Here is a 26,510-nt window from a genome sequence, read left to right on the forward strand (position 1 = left end):
TTCTATCTGGGGGTAGTGTGGGGGAAACTATTGTGTGGGGGTAATTGCTATGTGGGGACTATGTGGGGGCAAATTACTATGTGGGGGAAACTATTGTGTGGGGGCAGTGTGGGGTAATTGCTATGTGGGGACAGTGTGGGGTAATTACTATGTGGGGACAGTGTGGGGTAATTGCTATGTGGGGGCAAATTACTATGTGGGGGCAAATTACTATGTGGGGGCAGTGTGGGGAAAACTATTGTGTGGGGCAAATTATTATGAGAGGGAATACTATGTGGGGACAAATTACTATGTGGGGGCAAATTATTATGAGAGGGACTACTATGTGGGGGCAAATTACTAGATGGGGCAGTGTGGGGGCAAATTACTAGATGGGGCAGTGTGGGGGCAAATTGCTATCTGGGGGCAGTGTGGGGAAATTGCTATGTGGGGACAAATTACTATATGGGGCAGTGTGGGGGCAAATTACTATGTGGGGAAACTATTGTGTGGGGGAAATTGCAATGTGGGGACAGTGTGGGGTAATTTCTGTGTGGGGTAATTTCTATGTGGGGACAGTGTGGGGTAATTGCTATGTGGGAAAATTGCTATGTGGGGGCAAAATACTATGTGGGGGCAGTGTGGTGGAAATTACTATGTGGGGGCAGTGTGGAGGAAATTACTATGTGGGGGCAGTGTGGGGCAAATTACTATGTGGGGGCAGTGTGGGGCAAATTACTATGTGGGGGCAGTGTGGGGCAAATTACTATGTGGGGGCAGTGTGGGGCAAATTACTATGTGGGGGCAGTGTGGGGCAAATTACTATGTGGGGGCAATGTGGGGCAAATTACTGTGTGGGGGCAAACTACTATATGGGGCAGTTTGGGGGAAATTACTGCGTGGGGGCAAATTACTATGGGGGGATTACTATGTGGGGGCAGTGTGGTGGAAATTACTATATGGGGGTGTTGCTATTGGGGAGGCACTATAGGGGCAATTCTATTATTTCTGGGGACACTATACAGGGATTATTGCCTGGAGCACAATAGAGGGTGGTATTATTACTGGGGGTCTCTAGGGGACATTATAGCTGCTGTGGACACTATAGGGACATTTGGGGTAATTTATCAAACTGGTGTAATGCAGAACTGGCTTAGTTGCCCATAGCAGCCAATCAGATTCCACCTTTCATATTTGACAGCTCTTTTGGAAATCCAGTTCTACTTTACACCAGTTTGATAAATTACCCCAATTATATCTTTCAGGGTCACTATTTTTTCAGCAGTATAGTTCCTGGGGCATTGGGGAGCACAACGGGCACAGTATTGGGGGTGGCAGGATGACACTGTGGGGACACCAGGATGAGGAGGTTGATGGAAAAATTTTGAAATCTAGCGTGTCTGTGTTACAAACTGTAGAGACGAGATGCGGCTGAAAGAATTTGCCATGGTGGTCTGGGTCAAATGGAGGAGAAGAGGAAATAGAAGGTCTACATGACAGGAGATGTCACTGGATGTAACCGGTATGTGGTGCTGTATTCTCCTCCATGTCTTTTTTATTACAATTATATGTATTTTAAATTTGACGACCAAATTTTTCAGTTTAGGACCCAATTTGGGGTATTTTTTTTTTGTCTGAAGATGTCATATGGCCTAAGAAGAGACTGTGGCGCTCATAAAGCACCGCAGCCTCTTCATACAAAAAAAAACTAAAAACTAAACTAAAATGGGGGGGGGGGGGGGGGCCCAAGTTGGGTAGACAGCCCCGGGCCTATCATGCACTTAATCCGCCCCTGATTATGAGGCTTCAGACCTCCACACCCGTGAATATTTCCCTGTGCAACGAATATCCCATTTGCTTCTGATCAGAGAGATAAGACAGCCCTGACTCAACATAGGTTGTCAATATCTGAAATCTTTATTCTCCCAGCACATAGTTTATAGGGCTTGTTGGGGGTGGGAACATAGTGTCCTTCCAGATTCAATTGGACCAATCCTCCGCGAACTCAGCAGTAGAGTTGAGCGAACACCTGGATGTTCGGGTTCGAGAAGTTCGGCCGAACATCCCGGAAATGTTCGGGTTCGGGATCCGAACCCGATCCGAACTTCGTCCCGAACCCGAACCCCATTGAAGTCAATGGGGACCCGAACTTTTCGGCACTAAAAAGGCTGTAAAACAGCCCAGGAAAGAGCTAGAGGGCTGCAAAAGGCAGCAACATGTAGGTAAATCCCCTGCAAACAAATGTGGATAGGGAAATGAATTAAAATAAAAATTAAATAAATAAAAATTAACCAAAATCAATTGGAGAGAGGTTCCATAGCAGAGAATCTGGCTTCCCGTCACCCACCACTGGAACAGTCCATTCTCAGATATTTAGGCCCCGGCACCCAGGCAGAGGAGAGAGGTCCCGTAACAGAGAATCTGTCTTCATGTCAGCAGAGAATTAGTCTGCATGTCATAGCAGAGAATGAGGCTTCACGTCAGCCACCACTGCAACAGTCCATTGGCATATATTTAGGCCCAGCACCCAGGCAGAGGAGGGAGGTCCCGTAACAGAGAATCTGTCTTCATGTCAGCAGAGAATTAGTCTGCATGTCATAGCAGAGAATGAGGCTTCACGTCAGCCACCACTGCAACAGTCCATTGGCATATATTTAGGCCCAGCACACACACAGGCAGAGGAGAGAGGTCCCGTAACAGAGAATCTGGCTTCATGTCAGCAGAGAATCAGTCTGTATGTCATAGCAGAGAATGAGGCTTCACGTCAGCCACCACTGCAACAGTCCATTGGCATATATTTAGGCCCAGCACACACACAGGCAGAGGAGAGAGGTCCCGTAACAGAGGATCTGGCTTCATGTCAGCAGAGAATCAGTCTGCATGTCATAGCAGAGAATCAGGCTTCACGTCAGCCACCACTGCAACAGTCCATTGTCATAAATTTAGGCCCAGCACCCAGGCAGAGGAGAGAGGTCCCGTAACAGACAATCTGGCTTCATGTCAGCAGAGAATTAGTCTGCATGTCATAGCAGAGAATGAGGCTTCACGTCAGCCACCACTGCAACAGTCCATTGGCATATATTTAGGCCTAGCACACAGGCAGAGGAGAGAGGTCCCGTAACAGACAATCTGGCTTCATGTCAGCAGAGAATCAGTCTGCATGTCATAGCAGAGAATGAGGCTTCACGTCACCCACCACTGCAACAGTCCATTGGCATATATTTAGGCCTAGCACACAGGCAGAGCAGAGAGGTCCCGTAACAGACAATCTGGCTTCATGACAGCAGAGAATCAGTCTGCATGTCATAGCAGAGAATGAGGCTTCACGTCACCCACCACTGCAACAGTCCATTGGCATATATTTAGGCCTAGCACACAGGCAGAGCAGAGAGGTCCCGTAACAGACGATCTGGCTTCATGTCAGCAGAGAATCAGTCTGCATGTCATAGCAGAGAATGAGGCTTCACGTCAGCCACCACTGCAACAGTCCATTGGCATATATTTAGGCCTAGCACACAGGCAGAGGAGAGAGGTCCCGTAACAGACAATCTGGCTTCATGTCAGCAGAGAATTAGTCTGCATGTCATAGCAGAGAATGAGGCTTCACGTCAGCCACCACTGCAACAGTCCATTGGCATATATTTAGGCCCAGCACCCAGGCAGAGGAGGGAGGTCCCGTAACAGAGAATCTGTCTTCATGTCAGCAGAGAATTAGTCTGCATGTCATAGCAGAGAATGAGGCTTCACGTCAGCCACCACTGCAACAGTCCATTGGCATATATTTAGGCCCAGCACCCAGGCAGAGGAGGGAGGTCCCGTAACAGACAATCTGGCTTCATGTCAGCAGAGTCTGCATGTCATAGCAGAGAATGAGGCTTCACGTCACCCACCACTGCAACAGTCCATTGGCATATATTTAGGCCTAGCACACAGGCAGAGGAGAGAGGTCCCGTAACAGACAATCTGGCTTCATGTCAGCAGAGAATTAGTCTGCATGTCATAGCAGAGAATGAGGCTTCACGTCAGCCACCACTGCAACAGTCCATTGGCATATATTTAGGCCTAGCACACAGGCAGAGGAGAGAGGTCCCGTAACAGACAATCTGGCTTCATGTCAGCAGAGAATCAGTCTGCATGTCATAGCAGAGAATGAGGCTTCACGTCACCCACCACTGCAACAGTCCATTGGCATATATTTAGGCCTAGCACACAGGCAGAGCAGAGAGGTCCCGTAACAGACAATCTGGCTTCATGACAGCAGAGAATCAGTCTGCATGTCATAGCAGAGAATGAGGCTTCACGTCACCCACCACTGCAACAGTCCATTGGCATATATTTAGGCCTAGCACACAGGCAGAGCAGAGAGGTCCCGTAACAGACAATCTGGCTTCATGACAGCAGAGAATCAGTCTGCATGTCATAGCAGAGAATGAGGCTTCACGTCACCCACCACTGCAACAGTCCATTGGCATATATTTAGGCCTAGCACACAGGCAGAGCAGAGAGGTCCCGTAACAGACAATCTGGCTTCATGACAGCAGAGAATCAGTCTGCATGTCATAGCAGAGAATGAGGCTTCACGTCACCCACCACTGCAACAGTCCATTGGCATATATTTAGGCCTAGCACACAGGCAGAGGAGAGGTTCATTCAACTATGGGTAGCCTCGCAATATAATGGTAAAATGAAAATAAAAATAGGATTGAATGAGGAAGTGCCCTGGAGTCCAATAATATATGGTTATGGGGAGGTAGTTAATGTCTAATCTGGACAAGGGACGGACAGGTCCTGTGGGATCCATGCCTGGTTCATTTTTATGAACGTCAGCTTGTCCACATTGGCTGTAGACAGGCGGCTGCGTTTGTCTGTAATGACGCCCCCTGCCGTGCTGAATACACGTTCAGACAAAACGCTGGCTGCCGGGCAGGCCAGCACCTCCAAGGCATAAAAGGCTAGCTCTGGCCACGTGGACAATTTAGAGACCCAGAAGTTGAATGGGGCCGAACCATCAGTCAGTACGTGGAGGGGTGTGCACACGTACTGTTCCACCATGTTAGTGAAATGTTGCCTCCTGCTAACACGTTGCGTATCAGGTGGTGGTGCAGTTAGCTGTGGCGTGTTGACAAAAGTTTTCCACATCTCTGCCATGCTAACCCTGCCCTCAGAGGAGCTGGCCGTGACACAGCTGCCTTGGCGACCTCTTGCTCCTCCTCTGCCTTGGCCTTGGGCTTCCACTTGTTCCCCTGTGACATTTGGGAATGCTCTCAGTAGCGCGTCTACCAACGTGCGCTTGTACTCGCGCATCTTCCTATCACGCTCCAGTGCAGGAAGTAAGGTGGGCACATTGTCTTTGTAGCGTGGATCCAGCAGGGTGGCAACCCAGTAGTCCGCACAGGTTAAAATGTGGGCAACTCTGCTGTCGTTGCGCAGGCACTGCAGCATGTAGTCGCTCATGTGTGCCAGGCTGCCCAGGGGTAAGGACAAGCTGTCCTCTGTGGGAGGCGTATCGTCATCGTCCTGCCTTTCCCCCCAGCCACGCACCAGTGATGGACCCGAGCTGCGTTGGGTGCCACCCCGCTGTGACCATGCTTCATCCTCATCCTCCTCCACCTCCTCCTCATCCTCGTCCTCCTCGTCCTCCAGTAGTGGGCCCTGGCTGGCCACATTTGTACCTGGCCTCTGCTGTTGCCAAAAACCTCCCTCTGAGTCACTTCGAAGAGACTGGCCTGAAAGTGCTAAAAATGACCCCTCTTCCTCCTCCTCCTCCTCCTCCTCCTGGGCCACCTCCTCTTCCATCATCGCCCTAAGTGTTTTCTCAAGGAGACATAGAAGTGGTATTGTAACGCTGATAACGGTGTCATCGCCACTGGCCATGTTGGTGGAGTACTCGAAACAGCGCAACAGGGCACACAGGTCTCGCATGGAGGCCCAGTCATTGGTGGTGAAGTGGTGCTGTTCTGTAGTGCGACTGACCCGTGCGTGCTGCAGCTGAAACTCCACTATGGCCTGCTGCTGCTCGCACAGTCTGTCCAGCATGTGCAAGGTGGAGTTCCACCTGGTGGGCACGTCGCATATGAGGCGGTGAGCGGGAAGGCCGAAGTTACGCTGTAGCGCAGACAGGCGAGCAGCAGCAGGATGTGAACGCCGGAAGCGCGAACAGACGGCCCGCACTTTATGCAGCAGCTCTGACATGTCGGGGTAGTTGTGAATGAACTTCTGCACCACCAAATTCAGCACATGCGCCAAGCAAGGGATGTGCGTCAAATTGGCTAGTCCCAGAGCTGCAACGAGATTTCGCCCATTATCACACACCACCAGGCCGGGCTTGAGGCTCACCGGCAGCAACCACTCGTCGGTCTGTTGTTCAATACCCCGCCACAACTCCTGTGCGGTGTGGGGCCTGTCCCCCAAACATATGAGTTTCAGAATGGCCTGCTGACGTTTACCCCGGGCTGTGCTGAAGTTGGTGGTGAAGGTGTGTGGCTGACTGGATGAGCAGGTGGAAGAAGAGGAGGAGGAAGCCGAGAAGGAGGAGGTGGCAACAGGAGGCAAAGAATGTTGCCCTGCGATCCTTGGCGGCGGAAGGACGTGCGCCAAACAGCTCTCCGCCTGGGGCCCAGCTGCCACTACATTTACCCAGTGTGCAGTTAGGGAGATATAGCGTCCCTGGCCGTGCTTACTGGTCCACGTATCTGTGGTTAGGTGGACCTTGCTACAGATGGCGTTGCGCAGTGCACACTTGATTTTATCGGATACTTAGTTGTGCAGGGAAGGCACGGCTCTCTTGGAGAAGTAGTGCCGGCTGGGAACAACATACTGTAGGACAGCAAGCGACATGAGCTGTTTGAAGCTGTCTGTGTCCACCAGCCTAAATGACAGCTTTTTCATAGGCCAGTAGTTTAGAAATGCTGGCATTCAGGGCCAGGGATCGAGGGTGGCTAGGTGGGAATTTACGCTTTCTATCAAATGTTTGTGAGATGGAGAGCTGAACGCTGGCGTGTGACATGGTTGAGACGCTTGGTGACGGAGGTGGTGGTGGTGGTGTTGGTGGTACATCCCCTGTTTGCTGGGCGGCAGGTGCCAACGTTCCTCCAGAGGCGGAGGAAGAGGCCGAGGCGGCAGCAGCAGAATAGGCCGAGGCGGCAGCAGCAGAAGAGGTAGCAGGGGGAGCCTGAGTGACTTCCTTGGTTTTAAGGTGTTTACTCCACTGCAGTTCATGCTTTGCATGCAGGTGCCTGGTCATGCAGGTTGTGCTCAGGTTCAGAACGTTAATGCCTCGCTTCAGGCTCTGATGGCACAGCGTGCAAACCACTCGGGTCTTGTCGTCAGCACATTGTTTGAAGAAGTGCCATGCCAGGGAACTCCTTGAAGCTGCCTTTGGGGTGCTCGGTCCCAGATGGCGGCGGTCAGTAGCAGGCGGAGTCTCTTGGCGGCGGGTGTTCTGCTTTTGCCCACTGCTCCCTCTTTTGCTACGCTGTTGGCTCGGTCTCACCACTGCCTCTTCCTCCGAACTGTGAAAGTCAGTGGCACGACCTTCATTCCATGTGGGGTCTAGGACCTCATTGTCCCCTGCATCGTCTTCCACCCAGTCTTGATCCCTGACCTCCTGTTCAGTCTGCACACTGCAGAAAGACGCAGCAGTTGGCACCTGTGTTTCGTCATCATCAGAGACATGCTGAGGTGGTATTCCCATGTCCTCATCATCAGGAAACATAAGTGGTTGTGCGTCAGTGCATTCTATGTCTTTCACCGCTGGGGAAGGGCTAGGTGGATGCCCTTGGGAAACCCTGCCAGCGGAGTCTTCAAACAGCATAAGAGACTGCTGCATAACTTGAGGCTGAGACAGTTTCCCTGGTATGCATGGGGGTGATGTGACAGACTGATGGGGTTGGTTTTCAGGCGCCATCTGTGCGCTTTCTGCAGAAGACTGGGTGGGAGATAATGTGAACGTGCTGGATCCACTGTCGGCCACCCAATTGACTAATGCCTGTACCTGCTCAGGCCTTACCATCCTTAGAACGGCATTGGGCCCCACCATATATCGCTGTAAATTCTGGCGGCTACTGGGACCTGAGGTAGTTGGTACACTAGGACGTGTGGATGTGGCAGAACGGCCACGTCCTCTCCCAGCACCAGAGGGTCCACTAACACCACCACGACCATGTCCACGTCCGCGTCCCTTACTAGATGTTTTTCTCATTGTTATGGTTCACCACAACAACAAATATATTATTTGGCCCAATGTATTGTATTCAAATTCAGCGGGATATAAATTTGAGGCCTAGTATTTAGGCGCTGGGTGACCGGTATGGATTTAGTGACAGAATTAGACTTGGAAATGCACAGAAGCGTGTGTGTGTGAAGTTATTCTGAATGACCCAATGTGAACCTTGAATATTATATACCCTTTTAGGGATAGATTTCAAATAGCTCTGATATAGCAGAAACCACTAAATTATGAAATTGCTAAATTGGGAATTGTATTTCAACCCAGAACAAGAAATGTGCATAAACGGACACTAAATAACTCGCCCAGCTACAGCACTAAGGACAGATTTAGCAGGATATAAATTTGAGGCCTAGTATTTAGGCGCTGGGTGACAGGTATGGGTTTAGTGACAGAATTAGACTTGGAAATACACAGTAGCGGGTGTGTGTGAAGTTATTCTGAATGTCCCTATGTGCACCTTCAATATGATCTACCCTTTTAGGGATAGATTTCAAATAGCTCTGATATAGCAGAAACCACTAAATTATGAAATTGCTAAATTGGGAATTGTATTTCAACCCAGAACAAGAAATGTGCTTGAACGGACACTAAATAACTCGCCCAGCTACAGCACTAACGAGAGATTTAGCAGGATATAAATTTGAGGCCTAGTATTTAGGCGCTGGGTGACAGGTATGGGTTTAGTGACAGAATTAGACTTAGAAATACACAGTAGCGGGTGTGTGTGAAGTTATTCTGAATGACCCAATGTGCACCTTGAATATTATATACCCTTTTAGGGATAGATTTCAAATAGCTCTGATATAGCAGAAACCACTAAATTATGAAATTGCTAAATTGGGAATTGTATTTCAACCCAGAACAAAAAATGTGCTTTGACGGACACTAAATAACTTTCCCAGCCACAACAGGACAGCGTTAACGAGAGATTTAGCAGGATATAAATTTGAGGCCTAGTATTTAGGCGCTGGGTGACAGGTATGGGTTTAGTGACAGAATTAGACTTGGAAATACACAGTAGCGGGTGTGTGTGAAATTATTATGAATGACCCAATGTGCACCTTGAATATTATATACCCTTTTAGGGATAGATTTCAAATAGCTCTGATATAGCAGAAACCACTAAATTATGAAATTGCTAAATTGGGAATTGTATTTCAACCCAGAACAAGAAATGTGCTTGAACGGACACTAAATAACTCGCCCAGCTACAGCACTAACGAGAGATTTAGCAGGATATAAATTTGAGGCCTAGTATTTAGGCGCTGGGTGACAGGTATGGGTTTAGTGACAGAATTAGACTTGGAAATACACAGTAGCGGGTGTGTGTGAAGTTATTCTGAATGACCCAATGTGCACCTTGAATATTATATACCCTTTTAGGGATAGATTTCAAATAGCTCTGATATAGCAGAAACCACTAAATTATGAAATTGCTAAATTGGGAATTGTATTTCAACCCAGAACAAGAAATGTGCTTGAACGGACACTAAATAACTCGCCCAGCTACAGCACTAACGAGAGATTTAGCAGGATATAAATTTGAGGCCTAGTATTTAGGCGCTGGGTGACAGGTATGGGTTTAGTGACAGAATTAGACTTGGAAATACACAGTAGCGGGTGTGTGTGAAGTTATTCTGAATGACCCAATGTGCACCTTGAATATTATATACCCTTTTAGGGATAGATTTCAAATAGCTCTGATATAGCAGAAACCACTAAATTATGAAATTGCTAAATTGGGAATTGTATTTCAACCCAGAACAAGAAATGTGCTTGAACGGACACTAAATAACTCGCCCAGCTACAGCACTAACGAGAGATTTAGCAGGATATAAATTTGAGGCCTAGTATTTAGGCGCTGGGTGACAGGTATGGGTTTAGTGACAGAATTAGACTTGGAAATACACAGTAGCGGGTGTGTGTGAAATTATTATGAATGACCCAATGTGCACCTTGAATATTATATACCCTTTTAGGGATAGATTTCAAATAGCTCTGATATAGCAGAAACCACTAAATTATGAAATTGCTAAATTGGGAATTGTATTTCAACCCAGAACAAGAAATGTGCTTGAACGGACACTAAATAACTCGCCCAGCTACAGCACTAACGAGAGATTTAGCAGGATATAAATTTGAGGCCTAGTATTTAGGCGCTGGGTGACAGGTATGGGTTTAGTGACAGAATTAGACTTGGAAATACACAGTAGCGGGTGTGTGTGAAATTATTATGAATGACCCAATGTGCACCTTGAATATTATATACCCTTTTAGGGATAGATTTCAAATAGCTCTGATATAGCAGAAACCACTAAATTATGAAATTGCTAAATTGGGAATTGTATTTCAACCCAGAATAAGAAATGTGCTTGAACGGACACTAAATAACTCGCCCAGCTACAGCACTAACGAGAGATTTAGCAGGATATAAATTTGAGGCCTAGTATTTAGGCGCTGGGTGACAGGTATGGGTTTAGTGACAGAATTAGACTTGGAAATACACAGTAGCGGGTGTGTGTGAAGTTATTCTGAATGACCCAATGTGCACCTTGAATATTATATACCCTTTTAGGGATAGATTTCAAATAGCTCTGATATAGCAGAAACCACTAAATTATGAAATTGCTAAATTGGGAATTGTATTTCAACCCAGAACAAGAAATGTGCTTGAACGGACACTAAATAACTCGCCCAGCTACAGCACTAACGAGAGATTTAGCAGGATATAAATTTGAGGCCTAGTATTTAGGCGCTGGGTGACAGGTATGGGTTTAGTGACAGAATTAGACTTGGAAATACACAGTAGCGGGTGTGTGTGAAGTTATTCTGAATGACCCAATGTGCACCTTGAATATTATATACCCTTTTAGGGATAGATTTCAAATAGCTCTGATATAGCAGAAACCACTAAATTATGAAATTGCTAAATTGGGAATTGTATTTCAACCCAGAACAAGAAATGTGCTTGAACGGACACTAAATAACTCGCCCAGCTACAGCACTAACGAGAGATTTAGCAGGATATAAATTTGAGGCCTAGTATTTAGGCGCTGGGTGACAGGTATGGGTTTAGTGACAGAATTAGACTTAGAAATACACAGTAGCGGGTGTGTGTGAAGTTATTCTGAATGACCCAATGTGCACCTTGAATATTATATACCCGTTTAGGGATAGATTTCAAATAGCTCTGATATAGCAGAAACCACTAAATTATGAAATTGCTAAATTGGGAATTGTATTTCAACCCAGAACAAAAAATGTGCTTTGACGGACACTAAATAACTTTCCCAGCCACAACAGGACAGCGGTAACGAGAGATTTAGCGGGATATAAATTTGAGGCCTAGTATTTAGGCGCTGGGTGACCGGTATGGATTTAGTGACAGAATTAGACTGGGATATGGCCAAAAAATAACCACACTATTGCTGGTTAAATGCACTTGGTGATGGGCGCAGCTTGCCCCTGATGTAGTATATGGCCAAAAAATGAACAGACTATTGCTGGTTAAATGCACTTGGTGTCACAGCTTGACCAACCACACTACTGAGGGTTAAATGCACTTGGTGACGGGCGCAGCTTGCCCCTGATTTAGTATATGGCCAAAAAATGAACAGACTATTGCTGGTTAAATGCACTTGGTGTGATAGCTTGACCAACCACACTACTGAGGGTTAAATGCACTTGGTGTGACAGCTTCACCCTGATGTAGGCTTTAGCCAAAAAACAACCACACCATTGAGGGTTAAATGCACTTGGTCGCAGCTTGTGCTGGCGCACCACAAGACACAAAATGGCCGCCGATCACCCCAGAAAAATGTGACTGACAAACGGTCTGGGCAGCCTAAAAACAGTGAGCAATTGAGGATCAGCAGCTCAATGATCCACAGCTGCAGATCGATCAGTTAATCAAGTCCTTTGGAGGAGTTAATCTGCCTAATCTCGCCCTACTGTCGCAGCCGCAACCTCTCCCTACGCTAATCTGAGCAGAGTGACGGGCGGCGCTATGTGACTCCAGCTTAAATAGAGGCTGGGTCACATGGTGCTCTGGCCAATCACAGCCATGCCAATAGTAGGCATGGCTGTGATGGCCTCTTGGGGCAAGTAGTATGACGCTTGTTGATTGGCTGCTTTGCAGCCTTTCAAAAAGCGCCAAGAAAGCGTCACAAAAGCGCGAAGAAAGCGACGAACACCGAACCCGAACCCGGACTTTTACGAAAATGTCCGGGTTCGGGTCCGTGTCACGGACACCCCAAAATTCGGTACGAACCCGAACTATACAGTTCGAGTTCGCTCATCCCTACTCAGCAGGCATTGGGAAATATGTGTTTGTCAATATACAGTTGAAACTTTGCTAACCAATGCTGACATCTGCTATATACAATACATGAAAGGGTTATTTTACATTGAACAGGTTTCTACAAGTTAAATAGGAAATCACAGGTTCCTGTAAATGTATGTGAGGTGAGATGTTAAATAGCCTTTTGGTCAGGAAGACTGCTATTGTGTCCACGACTGGTGTGAAATATGTTAATGCAAGGTACTGCATTTCCACAAGAGATGAGGCTTGTATAATATATGTCTAATCTGTGATGTATCAAAAGTAAGATTATGAAAATCCCTTTCAATCCAACCATTGATCCCAACTTTTATATATATATATAAAAACGGGATCACTGTATGTTTTCCTCCATCTAAGGCTGTGTGTGTATATGTATACATATATATATATGTGTGTGTGTGACCCATGAAGACACTAAAGATGAAAAGGAGATGAAAAAAACCTTCTGTGTAATTTGGCGCACAGTAGGAAAAAATCTCCTGCATAGTGAAAAGAGAGAAGAAAGAAAAGTAAGAAAAAACATAAGGCATGTAAGTTCTACACATAGATAGGATATTCGGGTTAGACCTTTTACTGGGCTAACCCCGCCCTCCATGGCACATGGCTGCCCAGTAATGTTACAGATAGGCAGGTACATTACACCTCATGCCTTGACCAATAGAAATTCTTTTTAGACCTGGAAGGTACACATTCGCACATTTCCTGAGAGTGACGGTGGGTGGCGCTCAAACACTCACCATCCACCACCACACCCAGCACATGCGCAAATGCTCCCAAATGAATCAGCCCTTTTTTTTTAAACAAATGTGGCCTTAATCGGACAGCATCTATTTAATCTGGCACAAAGATGCTACTAACCCACAGTGAATCTCTGTTAGGCATGGTTCCGAAAGGGGGGATCAGTCCCTGAGGAAGGTCTTTTAAAACAGGGTCGACCAAGAAAGGTGATATAGCATTCACATGGACACCAGTCTCACCAACCAATGTTTCATGTTGGGGCGCCTATGGTTCAGTGAGACTGGCATCAGCGTGCCATACTTCACCGTTGCTGATGAGGACCCGCTGGTAGCTTTCACTAAGAACATTGCTCTCAGAGCTAGCAGCCATTAGATCCCTCTCAAACCAACGGTGGCGGCTTTCACATGGGTAGCAGGAACCAGAGTGCTGATCTATAGACCTACATACCATTCCTAAGCCAAAAAGAAAGTCTACTATAGTCATCCTATGCTTAATAAGACTTTACACGACAGTTCCCTCCTCTCTGCAATATGTCCACTGTGTTCTTATAGTCTCTTGCTGAATCTTCGGTTTCCTCAGCTTGCCCTCGTCGATTGTGGTGCTCCTTGGGTGTTATTGCCTCCATGATGATGCTCCGTCCTTCGGTTCGATTCTTCAGGGAGTTGACTCTGAGCCCTGATGTGGCGATGAACGTTTAGTTGGACATCCTTTCCATCAAAGACATAGGTTGATCCGTGGTGTATCTGGGAGCTGCGATGAGGATGTGATTATCTGCACGTGACTGGGCGATCCGATCGATCAAACAGCAGGAGCATCTCACCAGGATATATATGATAAAGAGAAAACAACAACATGAGGATATACTCCTATTTCCTTTAACCAGTTACCTATGGAAAACAGGAAATCTCCAAAACCACCCAAAGCTGTGAAAGGATTCTATCTCTCATTAATAATAGCCCTATCTATGCCCTGAACTACAGTGACCTTATCTATATGGGCCTGGACTTTATCCCTGGTATCTGCAGTCCTCTCCTATAAACTCACAGAAACCCCCCCTTAGAAGCTAAAAGATAATTGAGTGCCATCTTTTCCTCTAAGACGAGGGTTGGGTTGGTGCACCTGTTGGCAAGGGAAACAAAAGCGAAATATCATCATAATCAATGTTTTTATTTTTCAATCAGTTTTGTCATATATTCCTCTTGTATCTGCTGCAAGTATCTAGGCATCAGAATTAATGGATTCATTGTCCATGGGGTTGGGAGAGGTATGCCCATACTACTCCTCCCTTTGAGCATAGACCCATTAGAGTCTTTGCTCATCCCTTGAATCTTTGATGCCCTTGAATATATTGTTCTATTGGGCTGTGCAGACTGTACAATAGGCTGATTTGCATGCCCAGAGAAAACTTGTTCCTCAGGTTCTGTAAAGCCAGGAACCTGTGGTAGAGTCAAGTGTGCGCACATCTCATCATCTGATTCTGTTGTTAATTTTGTTGCCACGGGATACAATGGCACGTATGGGGGTGGGGCAGGAGTTGGATTCACAATGGGGATTCTACTTTGTTGTTCTGTATTTGAACTGCACAAGTCAGTCCAAAACTTCTGCACAGATAGCCATGCTTGGCCACAAGTTTTCATATACATTTTATTCCAATTAGGGTCTCCTTTGTACCATGGAAAAGTGTCTATGTCATTCAGACATAGGCCCTTGATCATGGCCATATGAAAGTCTGAAAAAGACCCTTCTTTTGGGAACGGGTCAGTACATTTCATTCCTTCTGTCCATTTACACATATTATCAACCCAAGGATCAGTATAAAATGGACCTAAACACCTCTGGACAAACATTTTTTAGACTTTTCCCCAATTCATTTTTAGGAGACAGTTTCACCATAGAGATTTGCAGCAGACTCAGGGTACATGATTTTCAGTTCCAAATTTTAAAATTGTTTCTTTATGGGATCCTTCTTACCATAAGAATTGCCCATTTTTTTTTTTTTTTATTTTTTTTTTACTTAGCTAAAATATACAGTGAGATCAGCTGAATTTGAAGGTTTATCTAAGGATAATTATGTTTGTGTTCAGTGCGAAAATACTTACTGATAAACCTTATGCTTATCAGTTTATGTGTTTGTTTTTTTGTATCCTATTTCTTCTAATTCAGGTTCATAACTACTCCTGAATTTATGGCAGATTTTAAACTATTCTGGATGGTATTACTTCTAATTCAGGCTCATATTACTCCTGAATCTATGGCAGATTTTAAACTATTCTGGATGGTATTACTTCTAATTCAGGCTCATATTACTCCTGAATCTATGGCAGATTTTAAACTATTGATGGCCAATTTTATACCTTCAATTTCAGCATGAACTTGCATACAATCTATACATAATCTATACACAGTCTATACAGTAAAATTCAACCTTATACATATATATAACGACTAAAAATGCTTAAGCAACTATACAGCTATATACAGGTTTAGCCAAGGATATTCGTTGCACACAATACTGTTTTTCAAACTAGGGGAATACAGACCCCATTTTTTCTTCAGGAATATCAGATTCCTGCGGGATTTCAGATCCCTCTATTACTTTAGGAATATCAGATTCCTGGGAGACGCTTATCAGAAGCGCTTACCGGGTTCAAATAATCCACTCTTACAGTATAGGGCAGTAATAATATATATCTTAAATATAGAATCACTTACCCGATACTGCTTTGGCGGATCCCACCTTCTGACACCAAACTGTTAGCTATTTTTCTTAGGCAGGTTTATGATGGTTATATTATGAGGCTTCAGACCTCCACACCCGTGAATATTTCCCTGTGCAACGAATATCCCATTTGCTTCTGATCAGAGAGATAAGACAGCCCTGACTCAACATAGGTTGTCAATATCTGAAATCTTTATTCTCCCAGCACATAGTTTATAGGGCTTGTTGGGGGTGGGAACATAGTGTCCTTCCAGATTCAATTGGACCAATCCTCCTAGAACTCAGCAGGCATTAGGAAATATGTGTTTGTCAATATACAGTTGAAACTTTGCTAAACAATGCTGACATCTGCTATATACAATACATGAAAGGGTTATTTTACATTGAACAGGTTTCTCTCTACATGCTAACAAGTTAAATAGGAAATTACAGGTTCCTGTCAATGTATGTGAGGTGAGATGTTAAATAGCCTTTTGGTCAGGAAGACTGCTATTGTGTCCACGACTGGTGTGAAATATGTTAATGCAAGGTACTACATTTCCACAAGAGATGAGGCTTGTATAATATATGTCTAATGGGTGATGTATCAAAAGTAAGATTATGAAAATCCCTATCACTCTCAATCTCCTCATCCTCTTCCTCCTCTTCTGCCCACCCATGCTGAACAGATGGAATTAAACTTCCATGGGTGAGCCGCTCTGTAGCGGAGGCAGCTGTCTCCTGCTCCTCCTCCTCTTCATTGTCCAATTCCCGCTGAGAAGACGAACTGAGGGTGGTCTGGCTATCTCCCCGTGTAATGTCTTCCCCCATTTCCACCTCTTCGACATGCAAAGCGTCGTCCTTAGGCTACTTTCACACTAGTGTTCTGCTGTCCGCTCGTGAGCTCCGTTTGAAGGAGCTCACGAGCGGAGCAGAACGCTTCCGCCCAGCCCTGATGCAGTCTGAATGGATGCGGATCCGCTCAGACTGCATCAGTCTGGCGGCGTTCAGCCTCCGCTCCGCACGGCCAGGCGGAGGCGTGTGGATCCGTCCAGACTTACAATGTAAGTCAGTCGGAACGGATCTGCTTGAAGATGACACCATATGGCTCAATCTTCAAGCGGATCCGTCCCCCATTGACTTTACATTGAAAGTCTGAACGGATCCGCTCAGGCTACTTTCGCACTTAACAAAAGTTTTAGAAAGGGCTCAACCAGCAAACTACTGGAGCACAGCCTTTCAGTTACCGACTGAAAAGAAGAAATAAATCAATAATAATATAGGTTGGCTCACAGTATTTTTGCATACATGTTTTAATAATAAATCAAATGTTAAAAATAAACTAGCTTTGTGACATCATATCAGCATACATACATACATAAATGTGTACAAATAGGCTATTATGTGCGGAGCTCACGCACAGACCTAAATGATTGGAGTACTCCTAGAAATGAGACCAAATAGCTACGGTGGGGCTGCGAGAAATATTCACTTGAATTAGGCCGTTTAAATGTCCAGGGCATAAATATCTCTTTGCCAGATGATTGAAACAAAGGTTGCAAAATTTCTTTGCTAGTTGCCACAGGAAGGTTCTCCGTTCAAATGTCCTGTAACAAATCGTAACTGCACTTGTTTGGCAGTGTTCCACTTACTGTTTGTTTGTGTAGTAGAACTTCAGACTCGCTCTCTCAGCGTCTCACTGCCTCAGCGTCCCACGTGTCCAGCAAGTTGGTCGATCGCTGGTTGATGACGTAGACGCTTGGAGCCGTCAAGCCCACGAACACTGCTTAGGCTTAGATGGTAATTGCCTAAACCTGTCCGGTCAGCGGCAGTGGATGCAACAAGATTTTACCTTCTGTTTGCGGTCATAATAAATATACTGTCCCAGGTTTTGATCCTCTTTCGGGATAGATGTTGAACTTTCCAACGGTCTGGGACGTCCTCAGATCTTTATAAGAATATAGAGATGTTGGAATTGAAGAAAGTCCTCTTCTCGCTTTTTTAAATAAAAACCGCACCAGTAGCCTTGGTCTCTATACACACTAGACGCGTTTCGGAAACAAGTTCCTTCCTCAGTAGGTAATCACAGAATGCTGAATGTAGGTACAAAGCATGACTTTAAATACTCTCTTGGGTTCAATATAAAATATGGATTGGATTGTGGATTGACCTGATTGCTCAGCCACAATTAGTACCTTCATAATGTGCACAAGGGTTATTCACAAATCTATAACAATATATATCTTATTGTCACATTATATGTGTACATAGTCAAAGACATACAAAAATGTACAAAATAAATTATAACATATGCTAAATTGGCTTTATTCTGGTATTTAGAGTATTATAGTGCCAAACAGATTCAGTAGAAAATCTGGACCGGACTGAGAGCTGAGCTATTACACAGTCACCGCTTTCACCGTATAACACATAAATAATCAATACCAGTATATCACAATACAAAATTGTATACTACAACAACAACAAAAAAAGGGAAAAAAGAAAAATATATAAAACTATAAATAAAAATGTAAAATATACACCAATAAAATATAATTAAAATTGTTTAATATTGCATCATGTCACATATTGGAATATCCAAATTGTAGAATTAGGGAGAGAGGGGAAGGAATGCAGGCGGAGTCAATGCACTGAAAACCAGCCAGGCATTGACTCCCCATGTATACCCACCCATCTCTCCTACAGGAATCCAAAGATTTCAATCTCCGAGTTGAGACCCTGAGGCATCAAGGACCCAAATTCAAAAATTTTCTTGGATTCTTGTCTTGACATTTTAGCCACAAAGTCTCCACCTCTCCAATCTGGTTTTACCGATTGGATAGCTGTATATCTCATATTGCTCGGATCACCTGCATGAAATAATTTAAAATATTTAGACAGAGGATGCGTTTCGGACTGTTTTTTTAATATTATTAATATGTTCAGATATTCTGGTTTTAAAAACCCTTTTTGTACGGCCAATATACTGTTTTGGGCATGGGCACTGAATAACATAAATTACTGACTTACTATTACATGACAAAATTTCCTTGATTTCCCATTTAAAATTATTGGACGTTGACATTATCTGTTTAGTGTTTCTATCAAAGTGTGTCTGTCTACAATTTTGACAACAGCCACACCTGAAGAAACCTTTTAGATTGGCCCATGGGGTTATCAGTGATTTTGTCTGATGTTTTCTTATAGTAGGAGCCACTTGAAGTCCCAAATTGGGGGCCCGAGTATAGACTATCGGCGGATGTGCCGGGAGTATGGGGCCTAGAATCTTATCATCTTTCAATAGATGCCAATGATTATGGACAATACTGCTCACCATCTTATGATCTTTGTTAAATGGAAGAATTATTTTAGCTGTAGTGTCTTGCTCTTGTATACTGGTCATTGCTTCTTTGGGTTTAAAAAATAGGGCTCTATCCAATTGTCTTACCCTTTGAATTGAATTCTCCAGTAATTTATTAGGGTACTCTTTTATTAAAAATTGTGTTTTCATATTTCGTGCTTCTGCCTCAAATTGTTCTTCTGCCATACAGTTTTGTCTTAAACGCCTAAATTGGCTAAAGGGGACATTTAAAAGCCATCTTGGAAGATGGCAACTTGTATTAAGAATGAAGCTGTTTTTGGCCACATCTTTTTGATATGTACTACACATAAAGGTTTCATTTTTCTTTTCAATATTTAAATCCAAAAAATCCACTGTAAATGGATCGATATTGGCTATGAATTTCAAGTTTAATTCGTTGGTATTGATGTTGTCTATAAATTCCAACAGTGATTTAGAGGATCCTTTCCAGACTACCAAGATGTCATCAATATAGCGCCGCCATAGGACCAGGTCCGCTCCAAGCTTTGGGATAATGATGTCTTGTTCCCAAGCTGCCATAAATAGATTGGCATAGCTCGGAGCGAACCTGGTACCCATGGCGGTGCCGGTAGTCTGTAGATAATAATTGGACCCAAACTGAAAATAGTTATGGTTTAGTACAAAATTGATCCCATCCAATATAAACTGGAGTTGCTCAGTTGCAAGGTTCCCTTTTTGTGACAGGATTTTCGATACTGCCTGTATACCCTGACTATGATTGATGCTTGTATACAAAGAACTGACGTCCAATGTAGCAAGCATCCAATCAGGGTGACAGTACATATTCTCCAACAGTGTGACTACTGTGGAGGTATCCCCAAGATACGAAGGTGTGTCTCTGACATAGGGTTGTAAAAACCTATCTAAATATTGAGAAATTTTTCTGTTATTAATGCAGACGGATCCGTACTGAACGGAACCTCCGTCTGCATTAATATGATCGGATCCGTTCAGAACGGATCCGATCAAGCGCAAGTGTGAAAGTAGCCTTAATTGTGAGCAGCGTGTAGTGAATGGACACAGAAGTGGGATGATTATGCTGATAATAGTGTTATTGCCGCTCACCATCTGTGTTGATTCCTCAAAGTTTGTTAAAACCTCACAGAGGTCAGACATCCATGCCCATTCCTCGCTTATGAAGCGGAAGCTGACTGGAAAGGCGACAACCATGTTGCAGCTGATATTGCACTACTGCCCTCTGCTGCTCACAAAGCCTGGCCAACATATGGAACGTTGAGTTGAGCTGGCAATTTCAAATGCTTCTGCAGCGTTGACAGACCGGCTGAAGCTGTCGATGAGTTGTGGAAATGTCCACACACGCAGCACACCATCAGTAGCTCAGGCAAATTGGGGTAGGTTTTGAGAAACCACTGAACCACTAAGTTTAAGGCTGAGTTCACACGGGCGTGACAGATTTGTTCAGGATGCGTCCCGGGTGTACTACGGCAAACCCGCGCAAGTAGGTACCCAATTGTAGTCAGATTTGACTGCGATTGCGTTCCGTTGTTCAGTTTTTATCGCACGGGTGCAATGCATTTTGCACGCGCGTGATAAAAAACTGACTGTGGTACCCAGACCCGAACTTCTTCACTGAAAGTCAGTTTTAGGTTCGGTGTTGTGTAGATGTTATTATTTTACCTTATAACATGGTTATAAGGGAAAATAATAGCATTCTTTAATACAGAATGCTTAGTAGTAGAGTTGAGCGAACACCTGGATGTTCGGGTTCGAGAAGTTCGGCCGAACATCCCGGAAATGTTCGGGTTCGGGATCCGAACCCGATCCGAACTTCGTCCCGAACCCGAACCCCATTGAAGTCAATGGGGACCCGAACTTTTCGGCACTAAAAAGGCTGTAAAACAGCCCAGGAAAGAGCTAGAGGGCTGCAAAAGGCAGCAACATGTAGGTAAATCCCCTGCAAACAAATGTGGATAGGGAAATGAATTAAAATAAAAATTAAATAAATAAAAATTAACCAAAATCAATTGGAGAGAGGTTCCATAGCAGAGAATCTGGCTTCCCGTCACCCACCACTGGAACAGTCCATTCTCAGATATTTAGGCCCCGGCACCCAGGCAGAGGAGAGAGGTCCCGTAACAGAGAATCTGTCTTCATGTCAGCAGAGAATTAGTCTGCATGTCATAGCAGAGAATGAGGCTTCACGTCAGCCACCACTGCAACAGTCCATTGGCATATATTTAGGCCCAGCACCCAGGCAGAGGAGGGAGGTCCCGTAACAGAGAATCTGTCTTCATGTCAGCAGAGAATTAGTCTGCATGTCATAGCAGAGAATGAGGCTTCACGTCAGCCACCACTGCAACAGTCCATTGGCATATATTTAGGCCCAGCACACACACAGGCAGAGGAGAGAGGTCCCGTAACAGAGAATCTGGCTTCATGTCAGCAGAGAATCAGTCTGCATGTCATAGCAGAGAATGAGGCTTCACGTCAGCCACCACTGCAACAGTCCATTGGCATATATTTAGGCCCAGCACACACACAGGCAGAGGAGAGAGGTCCCGTAACAGAGAATCTGGCTTCATGTCAGCAGAGAATCAGTCTGCATGTCATAGCAGAGAATGAGGCTTCACGTCACCCACCACTGCAACAGTCCATTGGCATATATTTAGGCCTAGCACACAGGCAGAGCAGAGAGGTCCCGTAACAGACAATCTGGCTTCATGTCAGCAGAGAATCAGTCTGCATGTCATAGCAGAGAATGAGGCTTCACGTCACCCACCACTGCAACAGTCCATTGGCATATATTTAGGCCTAGCACACAGGCAGAGCAGAGAGGTCCCGTAACAGACAATCTGGCTTCATGACAGCAGAGAATTAGTCTGCATGTCATAGCAGAGAATGAGGCTTCACGTCAGCCACCACTGCAACAGTCCATTGGCATATATTTAGGCCCAGCACCCAGGCAGAGGAGAGAGGTCCCGTAACAGACAATCTGGCTTCATGTCAGCAGAGAATTAGTCTGCATGTCATAGCAGAGAATCAGGCTTCACGTCAGCCACCACTGCAACAGTCCATTGTCATAAATTTAGGCCCAGCACCCAGGCAGAGGAGAGAGGTCCCGTAACAGACAATCTGGCTTCATGTCAGCAGAGAATTAGTCTGCATGTCATAGCAGAGAATGAGGCTTCACGTCAGCCACCACTGCAACAGTCCATTGGCATATATTTAGGCCTAGCACACAGGCAGAGCAGAGAGGTCCCGTAACAGACAATCTGGCTTCATGACAGCAGAGAATCAGTCTGCATGTCATAGCAGAGAATCAGGCTTCACGTCAGCCACCACTGCAACAGTCCATTGTCATAAATTTAGGCCCAGCACCCAGGCAGAGGAGAGAGGTCCCGTAACAGAGAATCTGGCTTCATGTCAGCAGAGAATCAGTCTTCATATCATAGCAGAGAATCAGGCTTCACGTCACCCACCACTGTAAGAGTCAATTTTCATAAATTTAGGCCCAGAACCCAGGCAGAGGAGAAAGGTCCCGTAACAGACAATCTGGCTTCATGTCAGCAGAGAATCAGTCTTCATATCATAGCCTAGAATCAGGCTTCACGTCACCCACCACTGTAAGAGTCAATTTTCATAAATTTAGGCCCAGAACCCAGGCAGAGGAGAAAGGTCCCGTAACAGACAATCTGGCTTCATGTCAGCAGAGAATCAGTCTTCATATCATAGCAGAGAATCAGGCTTCACGTCACCCACCACTGCAACAGTCAATTGTCATAAATTTAGGCCCAGCACCCAGGCAGAGGAGAGAGCTCCCGTAACAGAGGATCTGGCTTCATGTCAGCAGAGAATCAGTCTGCATGTCATAGCAGAGAATGAGGCTTCACGTCACCCACCACTGCAACAGTCCATTGGCATATATTTAGGCCTAGCACACAGGCAGAGCAGAGAGGTCCCGTAACAGACAATCTGGCTTCATGTCAGCAGAGAATCAGTCTGCATGTCATAGCAGAGAATGAGGCTTCACGTCACCCACCACTGCAACAGTCCATTGGCATATATTTAGGCCTAGCACACAGGCAGAGCAGAGAGGTCCCGTAACAGACGATCTGGCTTCATGTCAGCAGAGAATCAGTCTGCATGTCATAGCAGAGAATCAGGCTTCACGTCAGCCACCACTGCAACAGTCCATGGTCATAAATTTAGGCCCAGCACCCAGGCAGAGGAGAGAGGTCCCGTAACAGACAATCTGGCTTCATGTCAGCAGAGAATTAGTCTGCATGTCATAGCAGAGAATCAGGCTTCATGTCAGCCACCACTGCAACAGTCCATTGGCATATATTTAGGCCTAGCACACAGGCAGAGGAGAGGTTCATTCAACTTTGGGTAGCATCGCAATATAATGGTAAAATGAAAATAAAAATAGGATTGAATGAGGAAGTGCCCTGGAGTCCAATAATATATGGTTATGGGGAGGTAGTTAATGTCTAATCTGGACAAGGGACGGACAGGTCCTGTGGGATCCATGCCTGGTTCATTTTTATGAACGTCAGCTTGTCAACATTGGCTGTAGACAGGCGGCTGCGTTTGTCTGTAATGACGCCCCCTGCCGTGCTGAATACACGTTCAGACAAAACGCTGGCTGCCGGGCAGGCCAGCACCTCCAAGGCATAAAAGGCTAGCTCTGGCCACGTGGACAATTTAGAGACCCAGAAGTTGAATGGGGCCGAACCATCAGTCAGTACGTGGAGGGGTGTGCACACGTACTGTTCCACCATGTTAGTGAAATGTTGCCTCCTGCTAACACGTTGCGTATCAGGTGGTGGTGCAGTTAGCTGTGGCGTGTTGACAAAAGTTTTCCACATCTCTGCCATGCTAACCCTGCCCTCAGAGGAGCTGGCCGTGACACAGCTGCCTTGGCGACCTCTTGCTCCTCCTCTGCCTTGGCCTTGGGCTTCCACTTGTTCCCCTGTGACATTTGGGAATGCTCTCAGTAGCGCGTCTACCAACGTGCGCTTGTACTCGCGCATCTTCCTATCACGCTCCAGTGCAGGAAGTAAGGTGGGCACATTGTCTTTGTAGCGTGGATCCAGCAGGGTGGCAACCCAGTAGTCCGCACAGGTTAAAATGTGGGCAACTCTGCTGTCGTTGCGCAGGCACTGCAGCATGTAGTCGCTCATGTGTGCCAGGCTGCCCAGGGGTAAGGACAAGCTGTCCTCTGTGGGAGGCGTATCGTCATCGTCCTGCCTTTCCCCCCAGCCACGCACCAGTGATGGACCCGAGCTGCGTTGGGTGCCACCCCGCTGTGACCATGCTTCATCCTCATCCTCCTCCACCTCCTCCTCATCCTCGTCCTCCTCGTCCTCCAGTAGTGGGCCCTGGCTGGCCACATTTGTACCTGGCCTCTGCTGTTGCAAAAAACCTCCCTCTGAGTCACTTCGAAGAGACTGGCCTGAAAGTGCTAAAAATGACCCCTCTTCCTCATCCTCCTCCTCCTCCTCCTGGGCCACCTCCTGTTCCATCATCGCCCTAAGTGTTTTCTCAAGGAGACATAGAAGTGGTATTGTAACGCTGATAACGGTGTCATCGCCACTGGCCATGTTGGTGGAGTACTCGAAACAGCGCAACAGGGCACACAGGTCTCGCATGGAGGCCCAGTCATTGGTGGTGAAGTGGTGCTGTTCTGTAGTGCGACTGACCCGTGCGTGCTGCAGCTGAAACTCCACTATGGCCTGCTGCTGCTCGCACAGTCTGTCCAGCATGTGCAAGGTGGAGTTCCACCTGGTGGGCACGTCGCATATGAGGCGGTGAGCGGGAAGGCCGAAGTTACGCTGTAGCGCAGACAGGCGAGCAGCGGCAGGATGTGAACGCCGGAAGCGCGAACAGACGGCCCGCACTTTATGCAGCAGCTCTGACATGTCGGGGTAGTTGTGAATGAACTTCTGCACCACCAAATTCAGCACATGCGCCAAGCAAGGGATGTGCGTCAAATTGGCTAGTCCCAGAGCTGCAACGAGATTTCGCCCATTATCACACACCACCAGGCCGGGCTTGAGGCTCACCGGCAGCAACCACTCGTCGGTCTGTTGTTCAATACCCCGCCACAACTCCTGTGCGGTGTGGGGCCTGTCCCCCAAACATATGAGTTTCAGAATGGCCTGCTGACGTTTACCCCGGGCTGTGCTGAAGTTGGTGGTGAAGGTGTGTGGCTGACTGGATGAGCAGGTGGAAGAAGAGGAGGAGGAAGCCGAGAAGGAGGAGGTGGCAACAGGAGGCAAAGAATGTTGCCCTGCGATCCTTGGCGGCGGCAGGACGTGCGCCAAACAGCTCTCCGCCTGGGGCCCAGCTGCCACTACATTTACCCAGTGTGCAGTTAGGGAGATATAGCGTCCCTGGCCGTGCTTACTGGTCCACGTATCTGTGGTTAGGTGGACCTTGCTACAGATGGCGTTGCGCAGTGCACACTTGATTTTATGGGATACTTGGTTGTGCAGGGAAGGCACGGCTCTCTTGGAGAAGTAGTGCCGGCTGGGAACAACATACTGTGGGACAGCAAGCGACATGAGCTGTTTGAAGCTGTCTGTGTCCACCAGCCTAAATGACAGCATTTCATAGGCCAGTAGTTTAGAAATGCTGGCATTCAGGGCCAGGGATCGAGGGTGGCTAGGTGGGAATTTACGCTTTCTATCAAATGTTTGTGAGATGGAGAGCTGAACGCTGGCGTGTGACATGGTTGAGACGCTTGGTGACGGAGGTGGTGGTGGTGGTGTTGGTGGTACATCCCCTGTTTGCTGGGCGGCAGGTGCCAACGTTCCTCCAGAGGCGGAGGAAGAGGCCGAGGCGGCAGCAGCAGAATAGGCCGAGGCGGCAGCAGCAGAAGAGGTAGCAGGGGGAGCCTGAGTGACTTCCTTGGTTTTAAGGTGTTTACTCCACTGCAGTTCATGCTTTGCATGCAGGTGCCTGGTCATGCAGGTTGTGCTCAGGTTCAGAACGTTAATGCCTCGCTTCAGGCTCTGATGGCACAGCGTGCAAACCACTCGGGTCTTGTCGTCAGCACATTGTTTGAAGAAGTGCCATGCCAGGGAACTCCTTGAAGCTGCCTTTGGGGTGCTCGGTCCCAGATGGCGGCGGTCAGTAGCAGGCGGAGTCTCTTGGCGGCGGGTGTTCTGCTTTTGCC

The sequence above is a fragment of the Bufo gargarizans genome, chromosome 9 (assembly GCF_014858855.1).
Source record: "Bufo gargarizans isolate SCDJY-AF-19 chromosome 9, ASM1485885v1, whole genome shotgun sequence".
Taxonomy (NCBI): Eukaryota; Metazoa; Chordata; class Amphibia; order Anura; family Bufonidae; genus Bufo; species Bufo gargarizans.